General features: G+C 36.7%; 1 protein-coding gene across 1 annotated transcript in view; it reads left to right on the top strand.

Moving 5' to 3' along the window:
• Positions 1-25,784, top strand: part of LOC128022364 (leucine-rich repeat neuronal protein 2-like) — a 53,363-nt gene that overhangs the window by 4,986 nt on the left and 22,593 nt on the right. The gene's annotated exons all lie outside the window — the stretch shown is intronic.

Genomic DNA, 25,784 nt, shown 5'->3' with positions numbered 1-25,784 from the left:
CATGATTGCTCAATGCAAATATACACTTCTTCGTGCATGAGGGAGCTCTACAGTCTCTGACAGTGCGTCACTGTAAACATTATTATCTTTACAGTTCCTCATCATTTACTGGCTTATATTAGCTCCTAACTACTCAAGATGTCCTTTTTATGAGGCAAACTTTAGCCAACCCAATTGATTATTGCTACCTACAACAATAAATTTAGAGGCAATGGCTTTTTTTACATTTAATTCAATGAAAAATGCCATGACCCTTGAATTGCTCCTAATTAATGAATTAGCTGCACTGACAGTCCCAATGTGTGCAGTAGATAGTAAATAATGTTCTTTTTTTAGTTTCTTTTGCCTATTCTGAAAACTAATTTGTTAAACTCAAATTCACTTTGAATCCTCAGATGTCTTGATTTCATAATGCTCACAGCTATTGTTCTCTAAATCATCCTTTATCGTGCTTCACATCTCATCTTGATCCAAAGGCAATCTAAATGAGAGCCAATTTATTTGAGCCGAGCTCATAGTATCCGTCTCCATTAGAAAAAAAAATGGATCCAAAGAGTGACTCTAAAGCTAAATTATGTAAAAGTAGCAAACAAAAAGTGAGAGTTGCCCATTACTAATTACTAACAAGAGCTATGATTCATTCAAAGATACTTTATTAGACTCAAAATCACAACTTAATGATTTGAATCATCAGCTGGAGGCTGGCTCCAAAATGGAGTCAATCCCATAGACTCCCCATGATAAAATGCCCAACTTTACAGCAGAAAAAAAAAAAACATGTTTATATTTTGGACTATATAGCAAATTTTGCCCTTCGTTAAAATTGTGGGGGGGGGGGGGGGTGAATTTTTTTTTGTTAATAACTCATCCATTTAAATTATATTAAGCCTTAAAGCTCTGCATAATTAAATGGCACAGCCATTTAAGTGACAGGTGGATTGCTGCTGCTGTCACCGCCGTCGAGCTAGGTGGGCACGGTTTCAGCAACCAGCTCCTGCCTTTTTGCCTATTTTCGATTATCCGGGAGTGACAATCAGTGATGCACTGTCAAGATGGCGACGGCTCCCTGTGCCCACTTCTGGCTTCATAAATGCTCTTCGGAAACCAATGGGTGACATCACAGACACTACGTCCATGTTTTTATTCAGTCTATGATTTAAACATACAAAACTATGTATCTGTTATTTTTCTATCTATCTATACGTGTTATTTCAAATGTCACCCTCATATAAATACACCTCCATGTGTGATTCTAAAGAAAATATGTTGAGTTACTCTTTGAGAACAAACTGTAATCACGAACACTCCTACTTGAGATGTTCTCTACTGATTCCACCTATAGAATGACAACAACCACTTCACTTTGAGCATAAGACAAGAACCCCACTGAAGGGTGAAATGCTACCACGGTACTGCTTTCTAAAAATAAAAACACTAGTGGCTGACAGTACAGCTGCAAACAATTACGAAGGGTTACTTTTCAAATTCAAATACAATGCTTCAGCTCCTCTGCCCGCTATCCCACTGATTTGTGCTGGCTTTGAGGCCTGTGTGGCCTTTTAGGAGGTGTTTTGTGATCTTGTATGTCTCTCAATGTCTTCATTCTGCAGGTAGGGTGAGCTGGTTTGTCATAAACATCTGTTAAATCCTCCTCATGTGAGCATCGCTAATGAGCCGAAGGGTGTGACAGAACAGATGCCTCAGAGTGCGAAAAAGAGATACATAGACGAGACTGGAAAAAAGAGAGAGAATGAAAGTGTGAGTGATGGGAGAACATTTATGCAGCACACCCCTCCGTCCCCCTACAGATGAGTCTTCAGTGAGGGCAGATGTTTCCAAGATTAAGAAGCTGAGACAGGCTAGGTGCTGCTTAGCAGATATATCTGCTGTTGCAAAGACAGGCCCACTTGACTATAACGGCAGAGTCGATTATGTTTATTGATCTGCCACAAAGGAAACAGTCTCATGCTATTTACCACATGCAAACAGCTCTTGTTCCATGTGGCTGACAATGACATGCAAGCCAAATTAATTCAAACCAAATTAAGATTTGTGCATGTGATGTATTGTTTAATTAATCATTCCATGAACGTCCCTGCCATCTAGCCACTGTAATCCCCTTTTATTATAGTGGATTGGCCAGTGAACAAATCGAGATAATCCCTATTAAACTGGCCTTAATAAAAATGTATTGATTCAGCAACAAAAGGCAATGGGTTTCGATGTGAAGAGACTTGGCGGAAAAACTCCTAAAAAGAAATATAAGGTTTATATTTGGTACAGCTGAAAAAAAAAATGATGACAGAGCAAGAATTTTTCCCAGGGTTGGGAATCAAAAACTGTTTAGAGCTTTTTCCATTTTTGTAACAATGCCAGAACTGAATGATTTTCACAATTTTCAATTCTGTTAATGGTTCTTGAATGTCAACATTTTTAAAAATGAGTTTATTTATTTTTTACAGATGTGGATTAAAAGTGATAGTAAAGACATTTCTAATGTTGCAGAAGATTTCTATTCCAAATAAATGCATTTCTTCTATTCATCAAAGAATTTTGAGAAAGAATAGTAATAATTATGTTTCTTGAACACCAATCAAAAGGAACACCTCTTCATTCCTATTCCCTATTATTTTCTCTCTATCTCACTCTCTCTAAAAAATCAGGCCTGGCTCGGTCATCCATGGGCAAGGGTTCACTTCGAACTGCTGTGAAACAGCAGTACATCAAATGAGCCACGTGTGTATGTGCAGATATATACAAATGTGGGTGCGCATATGCATAATAGGGTCATAAGGGCTGTAGAACTTGACTTGTTGTACTTGCTGAAGACGAACCCCGTGCATGAAAGATTGCAGACATCTGTCTCAAAGAGAAACAAATTGCACTTTCAGACTCACTGCTCTGTCTGTGCACTGCATTTCTGTAAGCACATATACAAACAAATCAGCTAAAGTGAATGAGAGGACCGGGATATGATGTCTCCTCCATGGAGCTCATTTGGTTCCATGGCCTTACATGGCACCCTACATGAAGACAAATAAGAGCGAGTATGTTGTACATCACATCTGCATAGGCATTTAGTATGCACAGCTGTCAGAAATAGATATGCTTAGTGCTGAGAGTAGTATGGATATATCTGAAGGAGGTGAAGACAAGCCTCAAGGGCATATCTGTGAACAAGCAGAAACATCACTCTGCCATCTTGGAGTGTTATGATGAACACAAACAGTGACAGTAAAACAACTCGAAAAGGTTTATCTAACAGTCGACCCTTAAAGGATTCATATGATGCAAATTAAATTTATCCTTTCTCTGTGGAGTGTTACAAGCCATTCATGCATTGAGATCTGTAAAGTTGCAAAGACTAAAGTCTCAAATTAAAAGAGATATTCTTTATAAAAGTTAAGAGTCAACTATTCCTACCTAGAACTGCTCATTCTAACACGCCAGCACATGTTTACATCACGATGTGTGAAGATTTGCATTACGCCACCCAAATGTTTACGCAAAGAAAGAAGACATTCTGGCTGTTGACACCGGCGCCATGTTGTGGATATGCTGTGTGTTTCATTGTGAAAGCAAACTACTTTGTTTGTCCTTCCAAAAGAGGACACAACTAGAAATCAGTGGTTAGGTTGTATTTTAACACTGTTCCAGAACAGTTCAACCCAAATATTCAAATGTGTGCAGTGCATTTTATGGAGGATGAGGACTGTTTCCTGTGAGAGTAGCCTACAATTCCAGCGTCTGCTTCTATAAAGTGGGGCAATTTCAACTTTGCAAGGACACCCTGGCTTGAGGCATTCAGTCTATCACAACGCACTGGACAGCTGGCCAATCAGCATCCACCTCGCTTTTCAGAACAGTGAGCTTTGTATAAATGCAGGCATTTCAGAAAGGCGGGGCATAGAGGAGCAACAATAATGTACATTATGTGGAAAATAATGTTTTTTTTTTTTTTTTTTACCTTAAACCCGCATAAACATTGCATTACACCAAATAATGTTCTTTTTAGCAATGCCACATGACCCCGTTAACATTTCATTGTGGAGCTCAATAGAACAATGTTTTTGTGCCCGGTAGACTTAACAGAAAAAAAGAGCAAACCTCATATCAATTCAACTACTTCCATTTTTCAGTGTGTGATATTAACACACCTATTACACTTAAAAGATTTAAAAGAGAAAATACATAAAATAGCAATGACACATCACTCTGATTGTATAACTTTGATTTGACAATGAGTTTTTAATCTTATCTACAAAGATTTTGAGTTGTTTTGTGGAAAATTGTTTACTCTCTGTGTTGGTTGATTGAAATTTTTTATAACTTTAGTTTATAACTTATAGTGCCTATTGTCTGATTCACACTGAAATTTCTAAGTGTTAAATCTGAATTCATTTGGACATACAGAAAAATATCTGTACATACAAGATAAAATTATTAAATTAAATTCCTTAGTTTGTAAGAACACACTTTAGCAATGTGGTTCAGAAACACAGAGAAAACTAAACAGATAAGCAGGCGAGCGATAAAACATTTTTTAAGATAAAGAAATCTGTGTCTTTCTTAATGAGAAAGTCAAAAAAACTTGCTTCAGTAACCACATTACGCAAGTTTTTCCCTAAATTCTTAAATATTTCCTTGCAGGCCTATAGCAATAGAGCAGTTCATTAAAAAAGGTCTACTGTAGGGTGACCAAACGTGCCATTTTCCCAGGACAAGTCCTGGCCAGGATTTCTATATTGCCTAAAATATCCACGTTTTAGCTTTGTTTGCGCTGCGCAGACCAATTGTTGTATGATTCTTCTTGTGCTTTCGAATCGCTCTCATGTTACTTTGATGTCATACACGATCGGTATGCTCAGTTCTGCATCAAGTCGAACACATGTATTTGCATCGCTTTGACTTTGGTTCTCACACACCATGATTGGTCGATTACATACAATGTCTACATGTTGGTCAAATGATCATTAACTTCATTAAGTATGAAAACAGGACACCAAAGCCAAAACCTGGATATTTTAGGCAATATAGAAGTTCTGGCCAGGACGTGTCATGGAAAAATGTAATACTAAGGCATCTCTTCTCATTAATTGCTCTCACAGGCAACTTAGCTTGGGTCATTACTGCATTTTTGACTCAGTCCAATTAATACTAATCACAGCATCAAACTGGCTGAGCGAGATTGCACTGTCAGAGCAACGGATCATCTAGGAAATTTATTAACAAAAGAAAGAAAAAAGTGGGACTTTGAATGGATATGGCAACCTGCTTTTATTTTTTGGCTTTCAGCTTTCAAAATGTTTGGACAATTTGTCATTAACATTCATTAAGGTGCCAGTTCCAGAAACAGACCAGGAGATAAATGAACAGATGGACTTTTCTTTGTAGAATGGCCTAACATAGAAGAGTGAGACAGACGGGCTGCTGTCTGCTTCTACGGCTCAAGGCATTTGTGAAATATCAGAAGGTATGAAGGTGAATTATTTATAAGGTACCCCAATATATTAAATTAAAAGGAAGTGACTCATAAACAGTGGACAACGGTGGATAGCAGATCAAGGCTTATGCAAAGCAGAGCTCAAGACAATTCTTTTTTCTCTGCTGGCTCAGTAAGACATGATATGATGTTGTCTACAAGCGACATACTGAATCATCAGAATTCAGAGCATTTATTATGTCAAACAAAACCAAATATTTAAACTCGCAAGAGATTAAAAAGTACACTGGGAACAAAATTAAAACATATCAACCCAGGAAATAACAAGTTTTGTAAGCATATTTCTTAAAATCCACTGGTGAACTTACACGTATATATTTGCATCCCTTCATAGTGTAGCAAATTATCTAAAAAGGGAAGTTTATATACATAATTACGCTTAATTTTAATGAATTACAATTGCTTATATCAGCTGCCACTAGTAACTGTAGCAAAACATGGTATAGTTGAGGTTACATTAACTACACAAAAGACAATATACTGTAAAGAATATACAAGTAATAAAAACACACAATTACCTGAGGATATGTTCATTCATGGAAAAGTTTGTCTATGACTCAATGAAAGGAATCCTTTTCTACAGGCGGTATGTGTCTGTTTCAGACTTTTGACTATGTCTACAAGTTGTAAAGTTTGTCTGGTTACTTTGATAACCAGAGATCTGTTCTGTCCTTTTAGGAATATTTGTATTTTGGGGGAAGTCCATAGACCCTCATTGTTGGCTTGTTGAGAGGTGCTAGTGATTATTTGTTAAAAATAACATATAATTGAGTGTTTGATTTGTACAGGTGTTACGATGGCAAGCAATTCTACTCCAAAATGCAGCAATTACTTGCAATTAAATAAGCATAAAACGCAGTTTACTTACACAGACATATCCTAAAGGAAACATTTGTCTTCCTGCCTATATATGCAGGGTGCATAATGATGACTGTATTCAAACATGGCATCCTGCCACATGCATGAATTTTCTGAGCTGCTATCTTACTCAAGCATAATGTTCACATCCACTCCTATTTTCAGCCGAAGTGGAAAATAGCATGTTTATTACCACATTCAGGCATGCCCCTGCCCAACCATAGAAATGCAATTATTCCCACAAGCCAAGGCCATTTAAGTCATAATGGTCACACTGATATCCATAAATTGGATGGCCAGTCTCACTACGGCATGCTGAGTTTTCCATTACCGCATTAGTCACATTTCAAGGTTGGCATGCGTATTATGATATCAGAATTGTAAGTTTTTTCCCCTTGTGAATCATTGCTTCTCTTAATTTCCTGATAAGAAACATAATTGTAGTATTTCATATAAATTCCTCCTTTATAACAGCTTTCGTGGGTGACATTTAGCAGGAAAACAATTATTGCAAAGTACTCTGCAAATTAATATTTTGTAATGAAATATGAAGTTGTGACATTTGCATAAGAAACTCATCTTTACATATTCCAGCAAAAGCCCACCACCAACCTCCACAGATGTTCTTATATAAAACGATAACCTTCTGTGACCAATCAGATCGTAACAGAATACTAATTATAAAACAGGTTTTGCCAGAAGTCATGCTTAAGAGATGTAAATACAGCAAGAGACAGGATTTAAGCCTTGCACCAAAGCCTCAAGGTAGCCAGTCAGATTAATTTATCTGCTGCAAAAAATGAACACACCAGAATAAAAACCAAGTGGACAGTGCTAAATGCCTCCCAAGTCAGCAGACCGTCGTACTTAGGTCTCTCAGAATGAATGAATGTTAACAACTTTAGGCCTCACCTTCATGCACATGCTGTCCCCTCGCTTTGAGGGTGGCTTTTCTTTCTGGGAATGATACAAATCTTTCTTATAAAGATCAGTAATTCCTGAGCAGGAGCTCAGTGTGACACTCTGTGGAGTGTCAGTGAGAATAAAACACTTAATGCGTGACACAAATTGATTGTTGTTCCTCTCGGTGCAGGAAGGTGGAGGAAATTGAGGCAAACCTAATGAGCAGTCCGTTCCCTGCAGCAACACCTGACATCGATGGCTGGTGACAGGTCGCACAGCGAGCAGAGGAGAGCAGGGAGGGGACACCTTGCCCCCTTTTCGCCCGCCGCCATGTGACATGATCCATCCTGCCATGGGCCATCTGTGCCCAGTGAGAGCCTAAGTGGCATTTCTCCCTGCATCTCCCTAAAGGAATGGAAGCCTTTAATCACCAACATCAGCATCTTTGCATGCACACACTTGTGCCCTCGCACAAACCTTCATTCCCTTGTTGCCAAAGAGCATGAATAAAATAGAGGATATGGGTCACTGCGCATTCAGTGAGATTTCTGCGTGCAAAAGTACTAGAGTAGTAGCACTTGTTTGTTATCCCAAAGCATGTTTATGTCCCCGCAGACCATCAAACGCACGTCCATTAAGCTTGTGGGCCAAAAGTGTAAACAAACTTATGTAACCCTGTTTGTGCATGATTGAACAAATGCAGTTATATACTTTACAAGGGAATGCCGAAGCAAATATCTGCATTTCATTTTTCATCAAATATTTAGGTGAATCAGCCAGCTTTAATATATTTGTCTGCCTTTTAAGATCACACAGTCTCCACTGATCTAATGCTATCTCTTCTTTACCTAAAATAAAAGAAATTAATTACTTTATTTAGCAAGGATGTTACTATCCAGCGCTCTCTGCACCCTCAAGTGTGTCTCCCACAGTGTGTTTGTTCACTACTCACTGGTGTGTGTGTGTGTGTGTGCACTTTGATGGGTTAAATGCAGAGCACAAATTCCAAGGACACAATACTTGGCCTCATGTTCTTTCCTTTTCTTTTTAAAAGAATTAACAAATATAATAATAAATGAATGGGGACTTGTTCAATTTTATGATGACTTTTCCAATTCTCTGGATATCCATTTTTAATAAAAAAGTATTGATTTTATAGTTCTTTACAGAGGAAGGCTGAGCAGTGCTATAAAGAGAGATACTGTAATACATCTGCGGTTGCAAAGTGTGCTGGTGTTGATAGGTAGAGCATTGATTAAAATGACATGCCTGATGCTGACGTGCCCCTATTTTACACTCCCACCTTCCTTCACTTCCATTAATTTCATGTGCCATCCTTTGCCTCCAAATGCGCTACCCTTATCTGATTCATTGAGCCATTTAAACGAGAAATTAAATTATATTCTTCAATACGCTTGTTTCCCAAAGAAAAGTTATGGCCAGGCCATTTATTCAAAGCAGACAGTTCCCTTTTAAACTTCCTCATAATTTAAGGAGACTCATTGCAGTTAAAAATCCCAAAATTGGATCAGCGTATTTTCACACTTCGCAGAACCTTTATTTTCTTCTTGATGATGATAGAAAAACCCCTCAAAAACAGCATGGATCTGTAATAAGTCTGATTACATACAGGAAGTAATTTGAAGGATCTGGATGGATCCACACACTAATGCAAACTAATTTGTCATTTGGGGATTGTGCCAAGATAATTTCCCAAACACCTTTCTGCAATTAGAGTTAAGATGCAAAACAGTCAGACTGAAGGAAGAAATAAAGAAGACTCCACACATAAGCTGATGCGATACAGGTTAGCATTTTATTTGCAGGGGGCATGACCTACTAATTTCACTGATTGCTCGTACCACATAGCTGTCTGCAGTGATCTGATGTGTAGACCAATATAAGCAGGGTCAGGGCAAGAGTATTTTATTCCCATTTATGGCCAGACATGTAAAAGTAAAATAAAGGATGAATACTCACAGGTTTATCAGTTACAATGTCACATAAATTTAGAAAAAGGAGAAAAACAACCCAAGTACTAAACAAGAACTAGTCGCAAGATAAGCGACTGTATATTCTGGAATTAAAGTCTGACTGCATATATTTATTAGTGAAAACCAGAACTCACCAGAGAGTTAAAATTCATGCTAGGTTAACGCATACAGCCTCTGAAATAAATAACAAATTTTACTAGCAAGAAATATAGTGGAATTAATCCTCAAAAATAATGAAGTCTGTGACTATATGCATTTATCCAGAGAGTTAACATTCATACTAGGCTCATGCTGCCATTAAAATCAGTAACGTTAACATTTCCTAGCATGATATGCAACTATATCCTGGAGAAAAAAAAAGAAAAAAGAACACTAGAGGATTTAGACTTTCATGACTGAATCCAACAATTTGGTCAAACTTGGTTATACTGACAGATTTTATTGAATTGAAATTATGATTTACATTTATTATTGTAATATATATATATATATATATATAGGGGTGCTCCGATCACGATCACCCGTTGTTAACTGAGAAGATGCGCCAAAAAACACTGAAAATGAAGTGGATTTGCGCATCTTCTCTATTAACAACAACTCTGTGTAGTAACAGCTGCTCTATGTGAAATCACGCACCTGATGGAATTAACCGCTGATTAGAGAAGCGGCTTTACTGACGAGATGCGCATAATGATCAGCCAATCGTGATCGGAGCACCCCTATATATATATATATATATATATATATATATATATATATATATATATATATATTACCAAAACATTAGATTAAAATAAATGTAATTATAAATTTTTCATAGTTCATAGTTTACAATAACAAGGGTTAGACGTCTTTGACTTTCTTGACTATCCAACATTTTAAAAAAGACTTAATTTATTGAATAGATATTATGCTTTCCAATAATTTTTGTAAAAAAAAAAAAAAAAAAAAAAGTAAATTCATATTAATTGCCAAAAGATTATATTTAATCCTCTCACACAAATTATCTTAATAAATATTTTCTCAATTTTTGCAAAAATAAATTAAAGGGGTCATATGATGTTGCGAAAAAGAACAGTATTTTGTGTATTTGGTGTAATGCAATGTGTTTATTCAGTTTAAGGTTCAGGAAACACATCATTTTCCACATAATGACCATTACTGTTGCTCCTCTACGCCCGGCCTTTCTGAAATGTATTGATTTTTACAAAGCTCATCATTCTGAAAAGTGAGGTGTATGCCTGTATCTATCTAGTGCACTATAATTGGCTGAATGCCTCAAGTGTGTGATGGGAATGTTATGCTCTTACCATACTGTGATGGTGTGTCTCGGTGCAACAAGACAAAAAACAATAAAATCCATTATAGGCCTTTCTTGCATCCAGTGGGGACATAATTATTGATTATAATGTCTTATACTGTCTTTTTACGCATTGCATTGTGTGTCGCGCTGCGTAACATTAAAACCATGTCTGCAATTGTGATCGGAGAAATGACAAACAACAAGCGCTACTCTATACTATACACTAATATGAAAACATAATTACAGACTGTGAGTCAGAACAGCCAGTATTGTCCTTGGAAAGTTGGAATTGCCCCACTTAGAGAAAACAAACACGAGGTATTGTAGGCTACTCTCACAGGAAACAGTCCTCGTCCTCTGTAAAATGTGTTTGCACACATCTGAATATTTGGGTTGAACTGTACTGGAACAGTTTTAACCACTGATTTCTAATTGTGTCCTCTTTTGAAAGGCCAAACAAAGTAGTTTTGCTTTCACAACAAAACACACCATATCCACAACATGGCTGCGGCAACAGTGAAAATAAAAGTTACGCCTTCTTTCTTTGCGTGAACATTTGGGTGGCGTTATGCAAATCTTTCCACATAGTGACGTAGACATGTGGGGGGCGTGTTTAAACAAGATGTTTAGGAGGGCATAGTTGACTTGTAACACTCCAAAGAGAAAGGAAAACTTAAAATCACATCATATGACCCCTTTTACATTATCACCCTTTAACCGACTATGTTAAAAAAGAAAATAAATTAAAAAGTATGAAATTTAAACAGGCCCTTTTTTGTACCCTAATAATGTAATGTGTCAGGAACATACTGTCACGGTTTGCCACGGTGCGGGAACACAGAGCGAGGAGACCAGGAGTACACAACCAAAGAATTTATTCATATCACGGGAATCACAAGTAGCACAAGGAGTTGACATAATACCGTATATATTTATACACAGAACAGGATAATAGGAAGACGAGACACACCTGGAATCAATGGAAATTACACGGGAAACAATGGGGATTAAAACAACATAATCAGAACAGGAACAGGAAACTAACCAAAAAAAGCAAAACGGAAACTAAAACGGGGGTAAAACAAGGAAACACAAGTCCACAACACTGACACATACATTCTTGGGATTTATTTTATTTTATTTTATTTTTTTCAGGTGACACATATAGATCAAATCTTCCCATTCACATTTATAACTTAAGACAAAAAATGCCCACTATGAAGGCCATGGTTAAAAGCTAATGTAATGGAGAACTCCCATAAGTCTTATAAGTATTAGTAGGTCAGTGAGAGTTTGCGGTAGGTCAGTGCCTGAGGTTTTCTTCACCTGTAACAGAGGCTGAACTTAAGCTGGTGTCATCTTTAAATCCAGGAACTGCTTCCATAATATATAAGGAAGCAGTAGTCATGCAAAATGAGCTATGGGCTTTTCTGTTAAAAGTTTGGACCATTTTTAAAGTTTTCTAGGAGCTGATGGAATTGGTTCAAATATAGAGAGAAATGGGTCAGCAGATTGTTCGACTGTCATTTTCTGCCAGGAGTTATTCGGCAGGGTAATCAAATGGGAAAAACGATTGGAAAAATCACGTTCTACAATGCGGAGCATATTAGAAATATTAGAATAAGAATTAATCTTGCAGATGCTGTGAGATAGAAAACATTACCATCACATTTCTCCACTTTGAAACATTAGTAAGTCCGCGATCTTCTGAATGTTCAGCCTTCTCCCATCATACCTCCGCAAAGTCTCTCTGTGAGCAAACATTTCTATAAACCTTCCCTTTGGCATGTTTTGTTCTATGGCCATTGGAAAGTAGTCAAATGTCCCTTCACATAATAGCTGATAAGAGGATGGAGAAGCATCTGAGTGACAGCTTTGACATTTCTATGGAGTGCTGCGAGAGAAAGAGAGAGACCCCTCAGGTGCCCCCTCTCACTGAGCACTGGAGAGGAACATTTGCATTTAATTGAATGCTGTGGACATACAGCGGCCTCACCCCCATTCACGTCCCCTTTTTTCTTTGCTATCTTCATTTCCATGTGGTCCCACTCAAATTGCACTGAATGAATCTCCAATGGTTAATTCTAGCAGGTGGCATAGAGAGCCATAAGCACTCCAATCAGGTAGAACTCTTCTAGGATGAATGCCGCTTAGCTTTATAGATGGACTAGGGTTTGGATATTATTGCCAAATAACAGCATCAAACTTGTGATTAAAGTTGCGATTTTGTTTGGTAGATACAAATTTTATTTAGCTGGTTAGTTTGGGATCACTTTAGCTTGGTGTATAATTCCTAACAAACAAACATTAAAGAGCAGGTCATATGGGATTTCGAAAAATATATTTTTAGCAGTTTTTAATGTAGCTATCCTTCCGATTTAAACAGTCTGTTAATCAAAAATGTGCATGATAAATTTAAAGATATTGTCCCTCAAAAGAAAGAGTCGACGCTGAACCGCCTTAATGAGTCGTCATATTTTTGAATCTTCTGCCTGTTACCTATATATGTCACAAGGTAACACATAAGAGGCTTGTTTGAGATGCATCAGCTCTGTGCAGACCAATCTACATATGACATCAGAGTACTGTGAGAGTTCAAAAGCTTAAAGAATCGTCTGCTCTCCAATCACTCTCACAGTGCTTTGATGTCATAAGCAGATTGGTCTGCCCAGTGCAGCTTCAAGTTAAACACACCTTTTATCTCTGCCTGCCTGTGAAATGCGAACACTTCCGCTAATTGTAGTGTGTTGACATCATGTCAAGAGTGTTTTCAGCCTCGCTGGGCATTGTAACACAGTTCCCACACGTGCACCTCAAATAAGTAAATAATAATAGTAATAATAATAATAATAATGAATGCAATAAAACTGTCATCACATCACATAAAAGTACTATATGCAAAGTTTAAACTTACCACTGAGAAACATCCTGATCAAGTCATGCTTACAATGCTGTTTCCAGTTGAGCGACTGCATCAGTATCATCTTTGGACTCTGGCTAGAATTTATAAGGTAATAATTTTTGTAATCTTATAGCATCTCTGTTTACAAGTAACCCTCCGGAGAACAAAATTAATCATGGTAATGGGCATAGTCACAACAGACCAGTCACAACAGACTTGACCAGCTGACCAATCAGAGCAAAGTAGGCTTATGTATGGGAGGAGTTTACAGACCTTAAGTTCAGAACTAATTTGAACAACTTTTTTTCTGACCTTAGATGCATTTAAAGATGCATTTTTTAGGATACTCAAATGCAATATTAGCACACTTTGAAATGCCATATGACCTGCTCTTTAATACATAAAACCTATGCTAAGACTGAAAATCTATTCTAGAAATTTGAAATCTATTCTAAGCCTTTTTTATTTATTTATTTATTTACAGAATAGTGGAAATAGTAGAAAAAAAGTAAATGGAAAATAGGAAATAGGAGGAATATGTAGCAGAAAAAAAGTGTTTTTGTTAATTCTTATATATATTATAAAACTTTATATTAATTTAGATATTTATAGATGTTACTTATATATTAATATATATACTGTAATATGTTTATGCTCACCAAAGCTACATTTATTATATAATATATTATATAACATATTTATTAAAACTTAATACAGCAGTTCTATTTTATTTTAAAGTTTATTCTATATAAGTAGAATTTCCTGCAGTCACTTCAATAGTCATCTTCAGTCACATGATCTTTCAGAAATCATTCTAATAACGCTCATTATAATTATTATAATTATATATATATAGCACCAAATTAACTTTATTATAATAATAATTATGGTGGGCTATAATAAATATAATAACATAAAATGAATAATACATTATATATATATATATATATATATATATATATATATATATATATATATATATATATATATATATATATATATATATATATATATATAATGTATTATTCATTTTATGTTATTATATTTATTATAGCCCACCATAATTATTATTATAATAAAGTTAATTTGGTGCTCGTGAAACATAATTATTATGAATGCTGAAAACCGTTGCTGTGATTTATGGAACCCATGATGCATCATTACATTTCACATTTGTATGGGATAGAAATCTTTTTTAACATTATAAATGTTTTAGCTGTCACTTTTATTCAATTTTAATCCATCCTTGCTCAATAAAGTATTCATTAATTCATTCTAAAATTATATATATATATTCTGAACGGTACTGTACATAAATAAATATATATAAACACCAGTAAAACTGCTGCAAAACCAACTTGCAAATCCAGTTTGTGTTTGATAACATGCAATCTATAAACTTTTACTATCATAACCATTTTGATGTTGCTGTTTTGCATGTTCTGGCTTAAACATGTTGTTTTTATTGAAAGAACACAATCTTGTTCTAATTGATGTGAACTTGCAAAAGGTAGAACCTAGTTAAAATCATAGTGTTTTCTGAGTCATATTCTCTGAAAGCACAAAACTCACACTCTGTGCAGAATGAAAGACTAAAGCACATCGAAGGAACAAATTGTCACCTCTTGCGCTGTTTGATGAATCTTCTGACATGGTGATCAATTTGCCCAAGATAAAAAAAGAGAGAAGAAATTGCACTGTGAAGAGTCCCAGAGACCCTTGGCCAGCCAATTACACAAAAGTCATCGATCATTTTGTCTCTTTTGAGGCACAAGCCATGAGGATGGCCCATCTGGATAGGTATGGATTTTTCTCCATTGGCTTTTCCTTCTTTTCCTCCAAAAGACAGGATTAAATTTGATGAGAGAGGACAGGCAAGCTGACTCACTGGAGGTCAGCTTGTTACAAGGTCTGATCAACACTGCCATCACACACAATTGGCAGTTATACTGCACAACTAAAAGTATGGAAATAGACACCCATATCCCTACAGCTTTTATGGCATGTAAAAAAAAAAAAACTGAAATACATATTGCAGCTTGACTGCAGACATCAGGTCAGTTGTAGGCGAGACATCTGCAGGTGGCATACCAGCCTCAATGCAATTAAATCTGCCATCTTTATCATTACCTGAAACACCACTGATCTAGGTCCAACATACCTGCTTAAAACTGTCTGTTCCAAGAGAAACAATAAAAATGACATCAGGGTTCAGGATACTCTGTGTTGCTTCAGGAGAGTATTTCATATCTACCTTTGAATAAAGGCAAACACAATTTTTATTTTTTTTTATTTTAACCTTTTTAAAACAAATGCACTCACTGAATGAAGACCAGAGTGTATTCTTTTTTATTTACTAGAGCATACTGAAGTTGTGTGTTATTCTGGATCGCTTCAGATAAAAACAAAGATCAGTGACACATCAATGTCTTAAGTCTACAGATCATTTAATCATTGACACCAGATCATTAAATTTACACTTTTCCAAGGGAGGACAGGGAGACTTCTAGATCATAAAAATGTATTTGTAATCTGCTTCCTAATTTTAGTCATTTTCAAAAAGAAAATGTTATTTTTATTCACTGAATGTAAAAGTGTATGCTTTCCAAAAATAAAATTATAATATTTTGAGATATAATCATTTTTAAAAAACAATGCATATAATTATACATATATACATACATAAAACTATATGCATATGTACGAATATATGTATATTTCATATAAATTTAACTAACAAACTTCCTGTCCTGAGGTAAACATAACATCAGATTATGTTCAGAAAGTTTTATTGACATCTTTGGTCTGAACTAGGAGTTGAATGCTGGTTTGATGTGAGCTAACCGCTACAGTGTTCTTATTACAGAATCCAGAGTCATTTAGAAAAGCTATGTAGCTTTAATGATTACTCCGATGGACATATAAAAGGTATCTACTTAGGTGTTTTGACACTTTGGGGCTCTATGCTAGGGTATACTGAAGCACTCTGTGACAGCTTTTGAAACTATTTTGAAACTATTACATGGCAATGAATATGTTACAGTAAGCAGTACAGTTTCTTATAACATAACTTTTAATTCTGTTTTATTTCATGCTATGCTAGGTAGTAAACAGAGACTACTGGTAACCAGCATCAAATCAGCATAATAGAATGATTTCTGATCATCAAATAAATGCAGGTCACGGTTTTCATTCCAGGGCACATTTTAAAATTGTGTTGCCACTCAAATGCACAAAGTCACTAAGAGTTTTTAACCATCGCGTGTGGTGGCAGTTAAGACTAATCTCCTTTCTTCCAGAGAATGTCAGCTCATTACTGGGCAGTCATGGTAAAATGTACTGCTGTCAAATGTTGGTGGCTGCAGACAGGGGCCATGTGTGGCATTCCAGCAGCCTTCTGTGTAATTCCAGCATGATGTGGGAAGGATTTGATTCATCCTGCCGAGAGAGGCCATTGTTGAAATGTTCTGCTGCAAACTAATGATTAATAATTGTGTTTAATTAGCCTTTGATAGTTAGCCCTCATATCTTGGTGAGTTGATAAACACTTGCACTGGCCTTTCTTCATTAATCTTCCATGTTGTGTGAGACAAGTGACTGCTGGTGAGACTGCAGAATGCAGGAGATGTGTGTCACGCGCTGGTGTTTGGTCTCGTACTCTATACCTTGTCAGTGTTGTGCGCTTGTTTAGACCTTTGTTGTGAAAAACAGCAACGTATGTTAAGCTGAATTCTATTTCCGTTACGGGTATGAAAAAGGTTACTATATTGCGGCAGCCCTCCTGTTAAGCCTGCTTCAGGCGAGTATGTCACATCTACCTTTGAATAAAGGCAGCATAATATAATACAATCAATTGTAATCTTTTTAAAGCAAATGTAAAGTGTGTTCAGCTGAATTAAATTACCATTACGGGTATGGAAAAGGTTAGTATATCACGGCAGTGGTCGCAGCCCTCCTTGTGTGAAGACCGAAAAGTGTAAAGACCATCGACCTACCGTGCTACTCCACCGGGCAGAGAAACCAGCAAGGGATAGAAGTATCACTTCTGATTCATCCTCATACTACTTGTTTCACTTCTGTTTCAGTTTTTATAACCATTTCTTACTACGTGATTCTAGATCCCTAATATCCCTACCACTCGCAAACCACGTTTCACAAACTGTAGGCAGCGCAATCCTAACTACCTGCACACTTTGCCTATGTCTGCTAAAACACTGCTTTCTTTTTCTATTGGTCTCTGGAATTGCCAGTCCACTGTAAACAGAGCAGATTTCATTCTATTAGTCATTCAAAGCTAAATCTCATGGCCCTTACAAAGACCTGGATCAAACCAGAGGACACTGCGACACCTGCAGCACTCTCTAATAAGTTCTCATTTTCCCACTCCCCCCGTTTGACTGGAAGAGGTGGAGATACTGGTCTGCTTATCTCTAATTATTGAAAATTTAATCTTTTACCATATTTGGGTTCTTTTGTTCATTCCTCGCATCTCTCCTGTCTGCTGATTTGATTTTCGTCACAGTCTATTTTCGTCTCGTCCTTTATTTGTTGACGATAATGTCAATCAATTTAGTCATAGTTTTAGTCTCCATCAGTGCCTTCTTTTTTAGTTTTCGTTTCGTTTTCGTCCGCAAAAATATATTCGTGACGAAAATAATGACAAAAATATTTAGTCAACGAAATTAACACTGGTTTAGACACTGTCTGCATCCCTTGTTTTCTCAGCTAGCCTGTACCACCCCTTCTGCCCCTTTTTTATCTGATGCTCTTGGCGAACATTGTACAGACCGGTTTCCCTTCTTCCTTTCTTTGTAAAAACACTTGAACGAGCTGTGTTCAACTAAATCTCTTCCTTCCTCACACAGAACAATCTCCTTGACAGCAACCATTCTGGTTTCAGAAGTGGACATTCAACTGAGACTGCATTGCACTCAGTTATTGAAGCCCTAAGGCCTTAAGACTGGCAAGAGTGGATTCCAAATCTTCAATACTTATCTTTCTGGATCTGTCCGCTGATTTTGACACCGTTAACCACCAGATCCTCCTGTCAACCCTATTGGTAAAGGGCATCTCAGGAACCGCACTACAGTGGTTTGAGTCTTACCTATCAGATAAGTCCTTCAAAGTATCTTGGAGAGGTGAGGTGTCCAAGTGACAACATCTAACTACTGGGGTGCCTCAGGGCTCAGTTCTTGATCCACTTCTCTTCTCTGTCTACATGGCATCATTAGGTTCTGTCATTCAGAAACATGGCTTTTCTTATCTCTGCTATGCTGATGACACTCAACTCTACCTCTCATTCTATCCTGATCATCTGATGATAGCTGCTCGCATCTCAGCTTGTCTAACAGACAGTTCTTTCTGGATGAAGGACCATCACCTTCAACCCAACCTTGCCAAGACCAAACTGATTGTGGTTCCAGCAAACCCATTGTTTCATCACAATTTCACCATCCAGTTAAACACATCAACCATAATTCCTTCAATAACCAGAAACCTTGGAATTATGATTGATGATCAGTTGACTTTTTTTTACCACATTGGTAAAATTATCCTGTCCTGCAGATTTGTTTTATCAGCATCAAGAATATTAGGCCCTTTCTTTCGTAACAAGCTTCACAACTCCTTGTTCAAGCTCTCGTTCTGTCCAGGCTGAACTATTGCAATGCTCTCTTAACAGGTCTTCCAGCCAGTTCTATCAAACCTTTACAATTAATCCGGAACCTCAGGAGCAAGATTAGTCTTTAATGAGCCGAAAAGAATGCACCGAACACCTCTGTTTATCAATTTGCACTGGGTACCAACAGCTGGTCGCATTAAATTCAAGGCATTGAAGTTTGCATACAAAACCACCACTGGCTCTGCACCCCTTTACTTAAATGCATTACTTCAGATTTGTGCCCTCTAGAAGCTTGCATTCTGTAAGTGAACGTACCTTGATTGTACCATCCCAAAGAACCACAAAGTCACTTTTATGGACTTTTAAATTAATTGCCCCCTGCTGGTGGAATGACCTGCCTAACTCAATCCGAGTCCTTAGCCATCTTCAAGAATCGGCTAAAACACATCTCTTCCATCTTTATTTGACATTCTCTAACACTCTCTAATCTAATTATGTTCTTTAAAAAAATGCCTATTAATTTGCTGCTTGTTTTCTAACAAAAAAACGAACACTAGCTTTCTAAACTTTTTGTATTCTATCTGTTTTCTTTACATTTATTATACAATTAACAAAAGCAAATAGACCTCTAACACTAACTTGTTCTATTCTTCCTGTTTTCTTTATGTTATATTATAAAAAAAAAAAAAAAAAAAAAAAACTTGCTAGGTGTACTGCATTAAGCTGAGACTTGTTATAGCACTTGTATATCATTGCTTTTTTGTTGATTTTGATTGCTTCCAATGTCCTCATTTTTAAGTCGCTGTGGATAAAAGTGTCAGCTAAATGTAAATGTGTGTACTTGATATCCTGCAGCGTCACAGCAAGGTGAAACTCTCTCTCTCTCTCTCTCTCTGCTGGAGTTACTCAATCTCAGGCCTGTTCCTTTGCCATTAGATCTTTACAATAAAGCAGCCAAAAGCTCCTGCAGACCTTCCAGAGACATGTCGTCTGAAATGAACCACATTTCACAAGGATGACATTCTTAAAACTCATGGTAGTGCTGTGACGTCCTATGTGGCCTCCTACCATGGGAGAAGGCCACTGTGCTTAAACAGAAGTGATCAATAACATTATTTGTGAATAAAGAGCACATTAACTTATCTGCAGCATTTCATGTGATTTGCAACAGTGCTGTAAATGATTTTAGCCAATTTTGCTAACTTTTGATAGATTTGTGCTGAATAATTCCATCTGGATATTTAGTCGAGTCAGTGTAGAATCCCAAAGCGAATCCACAGATTGCAACAGTCAGGTTATTTTGGATGACAATATATAAACATTTACCATTACAACTACTTCTAAATCAGTATATGTTTGTGATGAAGCCATCAAACTGTATTTAAAATTATTTTTTATTATTTTGCTCAAAAGGTTAACCTCTGTACCTTATGTTTCCCTAAAGTATGCATATTAGTACCTTTTGAAAGGGTGTCGCCCCAGTGACAGTTTACAGACATGTCAGTCAACCTGTTGTCAATAAAAATGAATGACAGAAAGAAAGCACTCTTGATTAGCTAAGCTGTTTTATTGGTGTTCAGATACTGTAGATTCAGGGATGGCCAATCACTGAAATATTATTATTATTATTTTATTTTTTTTAAAGAATCATCTATTTTAATAATATCTTTTAGGTAGAGGCATTTTGTTTTGTTGCAAAACATAAAATAAAAAAGAGCTTTTTATTTTAGAAACCTCCAGCTACCTCCCATGCATCTTTCGGTCAATTACCCACTATAACACAACCCTAAATTACATAAAGTAGGCTTACCACAGTCATTTTACTGTTCAAATAGGCTGATCATTATAGTCAATAGTATATATTTTGGTTCTGCATTAAAACAAATTGACATCAGCATTAGCCTTTTATATTCATACCCAGGCCTTCGGAGTCTGGATTAAGGCTTTTAACCACCACCATTGTTAGCAAACAGCATAGCTGACAACAGCACACAATAAAGCACCAAGGCAATGCAGTACATCTGCTCTTCTTCTCAGAACCAGTCAACATGCTTTCATGAAAGTGAATTACTGCACTTTACTCAAAGATTAATTCAATCATCGTCATTAATTCAAATGTTTAATAAATTGTTGGCGGTAGGCTTCTTAGCCCACATTCCTCAGAGACTTATCAATATTACAAGCTTCAAGAAATTAGAACTCTCCAAAGGTTTGCTGTTTTGCTTAAGAAAATCCAATTCCATCTTCTAAATTGCTATTGGTCGCTAATAGGATCATCTCATTCGAAGATGTCACAGACCGATTTAGACCTCAATAAATGCTATTATGATGCATGCTGGTTTATACATTCAAGCGCTCCACAGATACGCATCCGTGCGAGTGCACAAGTGCCCACATCACAGCTGGTCTTTGCACAAGTATAGTGTATGCATGTCAACTCTATGCCATCGTAACACTTCTGCTGGATATTCTAATAAAATTACAGTCACCATTTTTTGGGCCGAGGCCAGAGGGTCCTCGTGCTCTTTTAATTCTCATGACTCAAAGTTTAATTGGGCTGTGCGGTCATAGCTGGCCTGCAAATCAAATTATTGCACGCTTGTCAGAGGAGATCCAAATGACAATGTGCCTCGGTCTTGTGTTTGTGTGCGCCGAGGTCATACTTACAAAAGGGGGTGCAAGTCATCTCATTTTCCATTTCAGCTCTGATTAATGGATGTTGCATGATAAGAAAAGTCATCTAGTTTTTGATGAAGGAGATGCATTTTGATGGGAAGGCAGTAATGAATAAGCTTGCCAGCTTTTTCTGGTGCCATCTGTTCTCATTAAATAATCTTCTAAATCAATATAAGGCCTATAGTATACAGTGTTTACTGGTGAGAAAAAGCATTGCAGGAGAGACTTCAGGGGACTGAGAGTGTGGGAGAGAGTGGTTACCCCCAAGTCCATGGGTCTGTCATCTCTCTAATAGCCTCGTCCTTGTGTAGATAGATGACTGCAGCTGAGCAGTGGGTTTTACTGCTGCACTCTTGGTTTTCTCCTCTCATTTTCTGATTTATTGCCCTCTCTCTGTCTCATCTTTGCAATCCCTTCTCAACTTCAGGCCAACCCTTTTCCTTTCCTCATTTGTCGGTTTCGGAGTCTTATAAAAAGCATGTCTTGATACATTGCATTGAGGGTCACATCGGGCCACTTTATCATATATAATGCTGCGACATGTTGATCTTAAAGGGATAGTTCACCAAAAAATACAAATTTGTATTTATCTGCTTACCCCCACGGCATCCAAGATGTAGGTGACTTTGTTTCTTCAGTAGAACACAAACAAAGATACTTAACTCAAACCATTGCAGTATGTCAGTCATATAAGAAGTGAACGGGAATCACAGGTTTGAGAGTAAAAAAAAAAAAAACATACATGAAACCAAATTAAACCCTGTGGCTTGTGACGATACATTGATGTGTAAAGACATGAAATGATCTGTCTGCGCAAGAAACTGAACAGTATTTGTAACAGTACTTAACCGTATTTGTGTATGTTTTTTTGGACTCTCAAAGCTGGCATTACCATTCACTTCAATTATATGACTGACAGACTGCAACGGTTTGAGCTAAAAATCTCAGTTTGTAAGAAACAAAGTCACCTACATTTTGGATGTCCTGGAAGCAAGCAGATAAATATCAAATTTACATTTTTGGGTGAACTACCCCCTTAAAATATGACTTTATATCTCACAATGTGAATAGATATCTCACAAACGCAACTTTATGTTTCATATTTTACAATTTTAACGTTATATCTTGCGATGTGGCTTTATATCTTACATTCTCACAATTGCAACGATGTCTCATAATCTGACATTATATTTTGCATTTCCCAATTGTCAATTTATATCTTGTGATATGACTTTATATATCCCCTAGCAATTGTGACTTTATCATTCACAATGTGACCTTGTATTTTCCAATTGTGACTTTATATCTTACGAATGCAACTCTATTTCTTGCATGTTGCATCTTTAGAACTCACAATGTGACATTACATTAAGCATTTCCCAGTTTTCACTTTTTATCTTGAGTTATAACTTTATTTCTGACAAACTAAACTTACTCAGCATTTTCCAAATGTCACTTTATATCTTGTGATATGACTATATCTCACAAATTCAAATGTATTTCTCAGTACAAATTTTTAACTCCCAATATGACTTTATATTTTGCAACTGCAATTTTATATCTCAGTGTTAACTTTTTTTTTTTTTTAACTTTAACAAGTTTCAGTAGAGAGGTATGAGAGCAACGGTGGACAGGAAATTTACAAAGCAAAAATTTATTAATTTAAGGACGGATTACTTCATTCTGTTGCTCACACAAAATTACCATATGGGTTCAGAAGACTGTAGAGCATGGGTTAAATGTCAACAGACATTTATATAAATTAATACTTGTATACATATCAGGCCATAGTTTTAATAGTAAACTGACAATGTGAAGCCCATTAAACTCAAATCATAGCACAAGCTGACATGTTCAAACACACTGAAGATCCATGTCTACACAGAGCTGTAAACACACTTCAGAAAACCCCACTGGGTGAAAGTGATGGCTTCATGCCAACTATTTCTGCTTGTCTCACCCTCCTTCTTTCTCTTTCTTCTTCACCTTAAGGGATGAAATCTCTCTAAGACAACATTGGATTTTCTGGTTGATGCAAACTGAATTTTGGCCTAGTTAGGCCGACGGGGCAGCAATTATAGCCAGCAGTACTTCTCGTAACAACGAATGTGATCTTGCGGCCTTGGCAATGGCACAGACAGGAAATGACACCTTTGTTAATTAATTTTCTATGCTACACCTGGGGCAGTCAAAGGCTTTGAGCATCTGTCTGTAAATCAATGGAGAATTATTGGACACATTTAAGTCGATAAATGTTTAAACATTTGTGCTGTTTTTGGAAGTGACTACCAACTTAAAGGGACAGTTCACCCCAAAATGAAAATTCTGTCATCATTTCCTCACCCTTGTTTTTGTCTACACAAATGTCACAAAGTCAGATACTATATGATAATATATGTAACGTTTTAAATCGTGTCCAAGACAGAAAATTCCTGCCTGTCCAGTATTACACATACACATTTCTATGTTATAATTAAATGTTCCACTCAGTTCTTCTTAGTTTACTGTTCAATCGCTTTAGTTTCACGTATAAAGAGGGTGTGTTTATTCAACAGCTAATGGGCGCTATAAATCATTGCAATGATGAAATGCAATTACCAAAGCTATTTAAAAGCCACAAATGGAAGTAAATGCATGATTTCTTGTGGCTGTGACAAGCAGTCTTAAGAGTCAATGTTTAGAGCATAGCTGAAGATGAATGGTTTTGGTGGTATGATTTATTACAAAGCCGTTTCGGCACACAGTGCACCTGCCAGCATGTCTTTAGGCCAAGTCATCACTATTTCAGAGGGGATGCTGTGTATCACCAAGCAAAGTGTATACTGTGAAGGGAAGAACATTAATTCATAATTGCCCCTGAAATCTACTGAATCACCAAACAGCCAGCAGCAAAGAAAATGCAACATAACTGTAAGACATAGATTGTTATTATGCTGGCATCAGCAGATTTTTGGAGGCATGCAAAAAAAAAAAAAAAATAATAATAATAATAATAAAAAAAACATCAAAATGAAAACTGCATGTCAGGCAGAAAAGTGCACCTCTTTTTCAACTTCAGAGTGCCTTTTAGATTTCATGACAATTTTCCAACCCCTTTCTGACTGTCAAGAGTTAAAAAGACTGTGCCTTTAAGAAACACCCCATTCACATGTGAAATAAAAGACTACACTTTCACGTTTGTTCTGTATAGTTTAACCACTCCATTCTTCAATAAGAGGCTCTTTGAAAAGCCTGCAAAACATTGGCAGATTTATACAATATGCCACAAAAACTGTTAAGAAAAAAATAAGAAGAGAAAGTGATTCTTCAGATCTGCAGAGTGGCAAGGTGCTACACACAACAAGGAAAAGCTCACAATTTGACCTCAATTGGCTTCATAATATGACTCCTTTAATACAACTTGTCTGTGAATATGAACCAACCCTAGCATAGCTGCCAGTTGATAAAGTTATTTAGTGCAGGCGTCGTGAAATACCACACACCATCAAAAACCATCTAATGCATAATGCATAATGAAAATCGAACAAAGAGGTAAATCAAATATATATAAGCAGGAAAAAACATCGTGGTTACACTCATGAGTAACACTTAAAGTTAACATGAGCTTGCAATTGTTAGAATACTGTGAGATCCAATGCAGAATAGATAAAAAAAAAACAAAATGTAGCTTCTATTTCTTTGTACTTGGTCTGCCTTTAATTAGCCACCCTCTGTGTTACTTTAAACTGTCCTATTAAGCGAGCTGCATTGTTGCCATTCTACACACAAACATGCTGTTAAAGGGCTGAGAAAAAAGTAAATGGAAGCTAGTCCCTCTGTAATAATACTCTGGTATTATTATTGATTTTTCAAACAATCTGTGAACAGATCGACCCCCCCCCCCCCCCCCCCATAGGTTGACATTGCTTTTATGTGCTAACTGTAATTAACATTATAGCACATAGGCTGCTATCAGGAGAGCCCTTGATTAAAAGTGCAGCTTCAGCAAGGTAACTTAATTCATCCTTGGCTGTTGTAAAGGGTTG

Source organism: Carassius gibelio, chromosome A11 (assembly GCF_023724105.1).
Source record: "Carassius gibelio isolate Cgi1373 ecotype wild population from Czech Republic chromosome A11, carGib1.2-hapl.c, whole genome shotgun sequence".
Taxonomy (NCBI): Eukaryota; Metazoa; Chordata; class Actinopteri; order Cypriniformes; family Cyprinidae; genus Carassius; species Carassius gibelio.
The sequence above is the reverse complement of the archived record's forward strand: the minus strand, read 5'-3'. Positions and strand labels throughout refer to the sequence as shown.